This window comes from Triticum aestivum, chromosome 1B (genome assembly GCF_018294505.1).
Source record: "Triticum aestivum cultivar Chinese Spring chromosome 1B, IWGSC CS RefSeq v2.1, whole genome shotgun sequence".
Taxonomy (NCBI): Eukaryota; Viridiplantae; Streptophyta; class Magnoliopsida; order Poales; family Poaceae; genus Triticum; species Triticum aestivum.
In genome coordinates, this window is record NC_057795.1 from 670,872,000 (window position 1) to 670,881,560 (window position 9,561).

Here is a 9,561-nt window from a genome sequence, read left to right on the forward strand (position 1 = left end):
AGAAGAGGGGGAGGGAGGGCTCTAATGGAGGGGTGGTGGTGGGGGAGAATTGAAAGGAACAAGCAAAGTGCAAGTAAAGGGGGAGAAAGGAAGGGGGGAGAAGAGAGGGGAGGAAGAAGGGGAAAGGTGGTAGGTGGCTGGCGGGCATAGGAGTAGCGCGGGTCACCCATACGCGCTACTGCTATGGCAGCTTGCAAAATATGTACCGCTAGGGTTGCACTACTTATAGCGCTGTCCAGAAACACACGCTACTGGTAAAATGTTATACATAGAAAAATTAGCAGTAGCGCGCTTAGTAATACAGGCGCTATAGATACTATACTAGCAGTAGTGCAGGTTGGAGGACAGGCGCTGCTGCTATTTTTTGACCAGGGGGTGTGGTGTGTTACACTTAGTAGTAGCGTGGGCCCTGGTAACAAGCGCTGCTGCTAACATATACCAATAGCGTTGTTTGTAGCCAGCGCTACTACTAACTACTAGTAGCGTTGGGTTGCAAACAAACGCTACTGGTAAACTTCTATCTATAGGCATTTTCCTAGTAGTGCATGTGTCCTCTGGCACCGCCCTGATGGCCTCCTGAGTCTGTCCCTAGCCTAGAATCCTTTCGAACAACACCTCGGTGTCATCCATGGCCTTGGGAGAGGAGGCCACCGGAAGGGATCTGCTACCCATCACCTGCGGGTCTAGTGAATTTGCTGAAGATGAGGATCGCTCGAGGTCGGACCGAACCGGACTGCAAATACATGATTCAACATGTTAAGACTATGAAGTAGAGAGGCCGAGTATACGAATGTGTCTGGGTTTTGGAGTACTTACGATTCGGCCAGGGGCTTGTCTCGAGAGCGCCGCTCTGGGCTACTATCAACGTCCCACGTGGAGTTATCCGCGAGGGAACCCTTCCCCCTCTTGGATGCCTGTGCCTCCAGATTTGTGGAGGCCGCCCTCTTCTTCCTCCCCCCCCCTCAGGGGGAGAGTTGCTTTCCTCCTCCTCTTCGTCCCTGGCGGCGGAAGAGTGAGTCTCGGTGTCTTCAGATACCATGTCCGAAGCGCCCTTGTGGCGGAGACTGCTTCTGGTCTCCTTGGCCTTCTTCTCCGGCGCTTTATAGGGCGCTGGAACCAGCATCTTCTTTAGAAGTGGAATTGTTGGGTCTTCGGGCAGCGGAGGCGGACAGTAAATCTGCTCCGCCTTCTTTGTCCAACCCTGAGAGAATCAGTAGGAAGGCTTAGGCTTTTTCCTCAAGTAAGCAAGTAAATGATATACCTTGAAGACATGAAAAAACTTACCGGACTAGCGGGATGGGCAAAGTCGTGCCCACGGTCCTCGGCCGTGTCTGGCCATGTCTTGTTTGACTTGAAAAGCAGCTTCCAGATGTCTTCGTGGATAGTGCCGAAGAAATGCAGCAAAGTCTAGTGCTTGGCCGGATCGAACTCCCACAAATGGCAAGTCCGGCTTTGGCATGGGAGGATCTGGCGAACTAGCATCACCTGGATCATGTTGACAAGCTTGATGTTCTTGTCCACCATGCTCTTGACGCGCGTCTAAAGCGATGTCAGCTCATCCGACAAAGACCAGTCCAGGCCCTTCTCGGGCCAGGAGGTGAGCCACATCGGTTCTTCAGACCGGAATTCAGGAGTCGCGGCCTAGGTGGTGTCGCGCGGCTCTGTGACGTAGAACCACTGTTGTTGCCACCCTTTGACGGTCTCAATAAAGGTACCTATTGGCCATGTAACGTTGGGCATCTTGCTCACCATGGCGCCTCTGCACTCTGCATGTTGGCCACCCACCACCTTTGGCTTCACATTGAAGGTCTTTAACCACAATCCGAAGTGTGGTGGGATGCGGAGGAAAGCCTCGCACACGACAATGAATGCCGAGATGTTAAGGAAAGAAATTGGGGATAGATCATGAACGTAGTAGTACATGATTCCATGGATGAATGAGTGGAAAGGAAATCCCAGCCCGCTGACGAAGTGGGAGATGAACACTACCCTCTCCTGGGGTTCCGGGGTGGGGACAATCTGTCCCTTGGATGGAAGCCGGTGGGCGATTTCCTTGGCCAAATATCCCGCCTCTGGAAGCTTTGTAATATCCTTCTCCTTGACGGTGGAGACCATCCACTTGCCCTGCACTCCGGATCCGGACATGGTTGGGGTACTTTCTTGGGGCGGAAAAGATGAGAACTTGGGCGCTGGAGCTCGAGAATGGGGAAGGCAGAGAGAGAGAAGGCGTGGGTGAAAGGGATTTATTCTTATCTCTTTATAAAGGCAGTGAATATCAAGCGCCTCCCCACTCGCCCTAAAATCTCGCCTATCCCCAAGGGCCGTGCAAACGATAAAGTGGGATTGCCCATGACCATATTGATGAGAATTCCGCAATAAGGGGACACGGTCTCTGCTTTGACAGGATGTGCCAATGAAACCGCATCTCGAAATATGGAGCGGCGAGCTAAAAAAGGTTCGAAATACTGGCTGGGCAGCGACGTGATGTCACACTACAAAAAGTTGTTAGCGGATTGGACTCGTGAAATATTATACTCTCTATGGTTGTGTGTCGAATTTGTTTTGCAGAGCAGGACATGATTCTTGTGTTAGATGATTATTTTGGAGTATTCGGAGAAGGAACCCGCCTTGCAATGCCGAAGACAATCCGCACGCCGGACACCTAATCATTGAAGCCTGGTTCAGGGGCTATTGAGGGAGTCCTAGATTAAGGGGTCCTCGGACGGCAAGACTGATGGGCTGTGAAGATACAAGACCGAAGACTCTCTCCCGTGTCCGGATGGGACTCTCCTTAGCGTGGCAGGCAAGCTTGGCACCCGTATACGAAGATTCCTTTCTCTGTAACCGACTTTGTACAACCCTAGTCCCCTCCCATGTCTATATAAACCGGAGGGCTTAGTCCTTGAGGCAATCATAATCATACAGGCTAGACTTCTAGGGTTTTAGCCATTATGATCTCATGATAGATCAACTCTTGAAATACTCATATTCATCAAGATCAATCAAGCAGGAAGTAGGGTATTATATTCATAAAGAGGGCCCGAACGTGGTTAAACATCTTGTCCCCCGCCTCCTGTTACCATCAACCTTAGACACACAGCTCGGGACCCCTTACCCGAGATCCTCCGGTTTTGACACCGACAGGGGGGGAGCTTATCTGGACATGCAAGATGCGTTTTTGTGTGACAGTGTGGCCCAGGCGTGGTTTTCCTTTCCACCGGAGCCCCCAACCGCCCCCAGTTCATTGGGTTCGGCCTGGAATCGCCGGGCCTAAAAACGGGCCGAGCCGGCGGATTTCGGCGTCTTGGGGACATGACTGAGATTTTTTGGCGCTGGCGCAAAAAAGTCACCCTAGGGGGCCTGTTGGGGGCGCAGCTTGAGATGCTCTTAGAGAGTCGCTTGAGCCTCCTACTGACCCTACACGAAAGGCGAGAGTTTTTAGTTGTTCAATGTGTCATGGCCTAGTAGTTAGTACTTAGTACCCCTCCCCCTAGAGGTAGGTTGTCGAACCGGTGATTCAACGGCATACCCTCACAGAAGAATTTTTGCGACTACAAAAGCTGAAAAGATGAGAATTGTCCATGATGACAAACTTGCCACCACCAAGTCAGGAGCCACCGATCTACAATAACAGGAGCAATATAGGTTCGCCGTGTCAACTGTGTCTCCCATGACAATTATACCAGGACACGAATATAGTCATGGGGCTTTTATTCATGCATGTTCTCTCCACCATCGCAATGTCACCACTAGCAACATGGAAACTTGACACAGAAGAAGACTAAATTGCAATGTGTAAGTAGATCCAATGCTCCCCTCTACCGACACTACAAGAGTAGTCAGAGATGAGGGGAACAGATGAGGAAATGGCGAAACAAGAAGCTTTCTCTTTGACGACTTGGTCTCGATAGATAACAACTCCTGATAGTGCCTATAATTTATAGACGAGGAAACGGCAAAACGAGTATCATCTAAGCGCACCAAAACATGTAGGGAATGGCGCATGGCAGGAAACTATAGCAGTTATCGACATTCCTGATAATGCCTATAATTTATGGCAAAGCTTCCCTGGACTGGCACCATGTAGTACCCGTGTGTACCAATTCGAAAGCACCTAGTTAGAGAGAAAGTGATGAATTGTTGGGCCTTGCGGTCGGGAGATGAGTTGCACCAAGTCGGAAGCACGTATCTTCGTCTAATCAGGAATAGGACTAATGTGATTTTTGGGGATGGTAATGCTTATTTCTCTATGTATGTCACCTTCCTTGATAATTTTTGGATGTATTTTATTGGCCCCTCTAAGGATTGGATGAAGATAGGTCTCTTGTTATCAGGGCTTCGATTTCTTTGTCTATATTACCTCGATGTGCCTGGGAGGTCTCTCCTACAATATTAGATTAACGTCGATGCAAGCTTCTTGTCTGATGAACATTGTGCAAGCATCTGGATTATGGCTCGAGATCTTAAGGGAGAGGCCATGTTGTTGTCTTGGGACCTCCAGCGTCAGAGGGGTTCCCGGAGCTTGGGCTCTACAGAGCCTTCCTCCAGAGCGACGATGATGAGCTCCTCCCTCGGTGCATGAGGGGCTCCGGGGTCCCTCCCTATCGTGAATGACTTTCGTGATGAGTTAGCTCATGCTTTGTTTCATGGAGTGTATTTTTTTGTGAAGCTTGATTGAGGACTTGTATGTTTAAGTGGGATATCTCATTTCTATGGAAAAAGTAAAATTTATCATGTTTTGCATGCTTAATTTGTAAAGATGGTTCGTTTATGTCAATTGTGAGCAGGAGGAGGCCACACAAGAGCCGGCCACACCAAATCCGGCAGGAAATAGGGTCCAAAGTAGTCAAATGATTGAGAAAGAGCATTTATTGTCAATCTAACCCCGCCATCCATACACCTATTAGGTTTAGAGTTAGTTTAGGGTTAGTTCAGGGTTAGAATATAACTCTAACCTCTAACTGAATTAGAGTTCTCCTCGTCTCGGTTCATCGCCATCATACTTTCCCCATTCCTGTGTTTTCAGTATCCTGCGAATCAAAGAGGCCCTTAGACTGGTTTAGGTCCGGTCATTTTTTATAAACATGTTATGTACAAAATTTAATGAACGTGCTCCGGTTTCTACGAAAATAATCTGGTTTCATGTAGTAATTCATTTATTTATTTATTCTTCTGCGGGGGGTTTGCATGTAATTCGTGAGGTCTGAAATGTAAACTGCCATGGCATATGCTCCGAGTCGTGCATGCACTACGACCCAGATGCTCTATGTCCCACATGTCGGCGAAAGGGAGCACATGGAAATAGCCTAGGAGTACATATAGGAGGATAAATGCGTGAAATAATATGTACTGTGAAGCATAGCTGCGGTTCGAAAAGGAGACCTAAAGTGATGACAGTTATAGGTTGCATGCACCTAACTAGTGGTACTAGACGTACGACTATTTTTTCCCTAAAAAAAGAGGTATGAGTGCTCAATACTCCTATTCTATCAACACAAGTCCCATCTGACAACAGCGTCCATGCTACAGCTAGCTCTCCTCCCTCGTTTCTGTCTTCTAATTCTGAACTCGGTCGACGCCCGATGGGTGGGGTGGATTTTCTCAACTGCGGTCCCACCTCACAGTGAAAACGTTACAACTGGAATAAAAATGCCATATACTCCATCGTTCCTAAATATAAGCCTTTTTAGATACTATTTCAAATGGAATACTACATACAAATGTATGTAGACATATTTGAGAGTGTAGATTCACTCATTTTGCTCCGCATGTAGTAGTCACTTGCTAGAATCTTTAGAAAGACTTATATTTGGGTATGGAGGGAGTACTATACTAATAAAACATTAAGGCCACGAGGCGATGCAGTGCTGGTTACAGGAGGCAAGAAGAAGAGATGCATCCATCGACAACGTCCACCACCTCGACTCAAGTCGCCGACCCACCGAACGACACCTAAGTAGTAGCAGCTTCCGTGGCCAGGTCGACGTGCTTATGAACAATGGTGTCCAAAGATTCTAGCCGCTGGAAGAAGGCCAACGTCTTTCTGTCCTTGCTTGCCTTGTAGTGGCCTATGTAGATGATTTCCTCGTAGACGTGGATGTGCAGGTCGACTGTTTCTTGCATGGCGAGGCGCTACCGGAGAGCGCGTCCTCGAGGTGCACATTCTTCGTCGCGACCTCTGGCACCTGCAGGGCCATCAGGGCTTGAAAGATTTCGTCACCATGGAGGCCGAGGAGGGTGGCAGGCAATGAGGATCCTGGCGCGCGAGCTGGAGCAGTACGACAAGGTCGTCCGCGCGCTTCTTGACGGCAGTGAACTTGCGTATGGAGTTGACCATCATGTCGTCCATGCGAGAGGCTAAGCCGGCATCGGCGAGGGCTACGATGCCAGTGGTCGCCAGCACCATCTGGAAATGCTGCACGGTGCGGGGCCGCAGGCCGGTGCCTTGGATGATTTGGCACAACCGACTGCCGCTCGCGTCCATCACCTCTATAGGTGCTTGTGGCTTTTGGTCACTTGGTCTTGGATTGGAGTGAGCAGTGTTGTGCAGAGACTAGTAGTAGATGGATTGGAGTGGTGGGGCGCCTTTATATGAGAGTCCAAACTCTGTTGCATTCACATTGTGCTGGCTCTATTCTGCTTCTCCAATTAATTCCCTCTACATGTAATTGAGGATGCATCATTGATCGTTCACATGTTAAAGCATAGACCATAAACTTTCTTGAAAACTAGCAAACTACATTTTCAGTCATCAAACAATTGCAATTCATCTTATTTTCAGGAAGGGCCTATGTCAGAGATTTGATTTAGCAAACTCCACATACTCAACTATCATTTAATCTTTCACAATTGCTAACACTCACATGATATTTATGCGTTCAAAGTTTTAATCAAACACAGAGAAAGATAGGGGCATATAGTTTCGCCTCCCAACCTTTTGCCTCAAAGGTAATGTCAACAATAATAATTTATGAACGCCTACATCCAAGTGGATATATATATCCAGATCACCCCAACACAAAGTGCTTGCCAAAGGAAAAAAATGTAAAAAGGAAAGGTGGTGATCACCATGACTCTTGCATAAGGGTAGAAGATAATAGTAAAAGATAATCCCTTCGCACAGGGAAGCAGAGGTTGTCGTGCGCTTTTATGGTTGGATGCACAAAATCTTAATGCAAAAGAATGTCACTTTATATTGTCTCTTGTGATAAAGACCTTTATTATACAGTCCGTCGCTCTTATTTCTTCCCTATCACAAGTTCGTATAAAGCTTATTTTCTTCGCACTAATACATCATACATATTTAGAGAGAAAATTTTATTGCATGCACCAAAGACAACTTACTTGAAGGATCTTACTCAATCCATAGGTAGGTATGGTGGACTCTCATGGCAAAACTCATTTCAAGGGACGTTTGGAAGCACAAGTAGTATTTCTACTTGGTGCAAAGAATTTGTCTAGCATGAGAGGGAAAGGCAAGCTCAACATGTTTGGATGATCCAAGAGAATATAACTATAGTGACCAGACCTCAAATAGTATGATCTTTGTGCATCAGTGTTATCCCTGGATCGGTAATGCTAACACACACAGTACTTGAGGATTTATAACAGAGTAGCATTCACACACTTATTACATCGAATGTCTCCAAAGAGAACTTATACAATAATATGGCTTAAGGCCATCTAAAATCGATAACAGCGGAAGGCTTGGAAGATAAAGTGAGTCCATCAACTCCAACGGCATAGCTGAGTGAAAGAATCACGACCTATGGCACCTTACTCGTCGTCTGAAAAGTGTGCAACATGAACGTTGTAGCCCGAAATGGGTCAGCACATGGAATATGCTGGCAATGTAACACATAGAGTAATGAACAGAATAATTGCTATCACTACATGCAATATGGCTAGTGGAAAGCTCTATGGTTACAGTTTTGCATAAAGCCAATTTTCCCCTACAACAAAGGAATAAGTTAATTTAAGTATCATGGTGTTTGTTAAACATTGAGAAGGTTTCTCCAACTCAATCCCAATTAAGTAATCATCATTAAACCCAATCAAATTATATTAAGAGTGATGAGATCAACATGATAATCCAAGAACTAGATACTCAAAACATCCATAACCGAGGACACGACTAACCATGATTAGTTTGTACACTCTGCAGAGGTTTCCGCACTTTTCCCCACAAGACTCGATCTCCTCCGTTGAATTTATCGCACTCCAAGTTGTTTGAGAAACGGATGACCAAGACACAGTCTTTTAGAAACAATCACTCTTTACTTTGGATGGACAGTTACACCTACTTTCCCCTACATCTGCTAGCCCACCACTGAAAGAGGTCATGTAACCTAATCAACTATGTTAGAGCCCATAATAGCTTGTGGCTGCACACGGAAGTTTCTAGCATGAATAATCTTATGATCCCTTTGAGCCTGGGTGGCGGACCTTAGGATGATCACACGGAACCCCGGGATATCCTAGGACAACACTGGATTCTCCTGGTGCCCACAAACAATCCACCCAGATGTGATTTTAAGTAGCCACCTTAAGCTAACCATTAATTAACAACACTCACATCTGTCATGGATACACTCACCCAATCCACGTCTACGAGCATAGCATAGCAATTTAAGCATAACGTAGAAGTCACTCCCAAAGGTTTGACAATAAACAGGTAAATAGGTACTACCTTATCTACTTCCAAAAACCCACATGTTAAATCAGATCCTAATTATGCACTGTGTGAGGATTGATCTAATGCAATAAAACTGGGTAGTAAAGATGTATGATCAAGGTGTTACTTGCCTTGCTGATGATCCGCAAAACCTAGAGACTCCTGGTAGCACGTTTCGCACTCCGGGTACTCTATCGTAAACAAACAAGCATACAATAAGCACTCAACGAGAAGCACGGGTGAAACTCAAATAAGAGATCTAACCAAAAAAGTTCAACTTAAGAACTCCGGTTTGCAACAAGAATCAAATCGAACGAAGCAACGAAACTCAAACTGCGAAAGAAACAAGATCCAAGAGGGCTTCGAAACGAAGATCTAGGCGCTTGAATCGCCTGATTCCGATAAACGAGCAAAAAGATAAACTAAAACGAAAATCAGGGCAAAAATCACGATTGAAAATAATCGCGGAAAAACCCTGGAAAAAGAAAAACTAACGAACATGCTAACGAACGAACGTTCGCCGTCTGTGGCTAACGGGTGAACTCCATTTATTAAAACGAACGTATGGACGAACGTCCGCTAATTAGGTAAACCGAGAAAAAACCGAACCGATCTAATCTAAAAAAATAAACTTAGGTTCTAAAAAAACGAGCGGTTAAAAAAAACAGAATCGGCGGCGGCGGCGGTTGCCACCTCCGGCGAGTCGGGGCGGCTCCGTCGGGGTCTGCTGTGGTGGAGGGGCTCTGGGCAGCAGTAAGGTGGCGATGGGCGATGGCGAGGCGCGGCGGTGGGGCACAGTGGCGCGGCGGTGGCTTGCGTGCGGCGGCACGGCTCCGGGGCGGCGGCGGTGGCGTCGGCTGGCTGGGTGGTGGTGAGAGGCGGCCGGG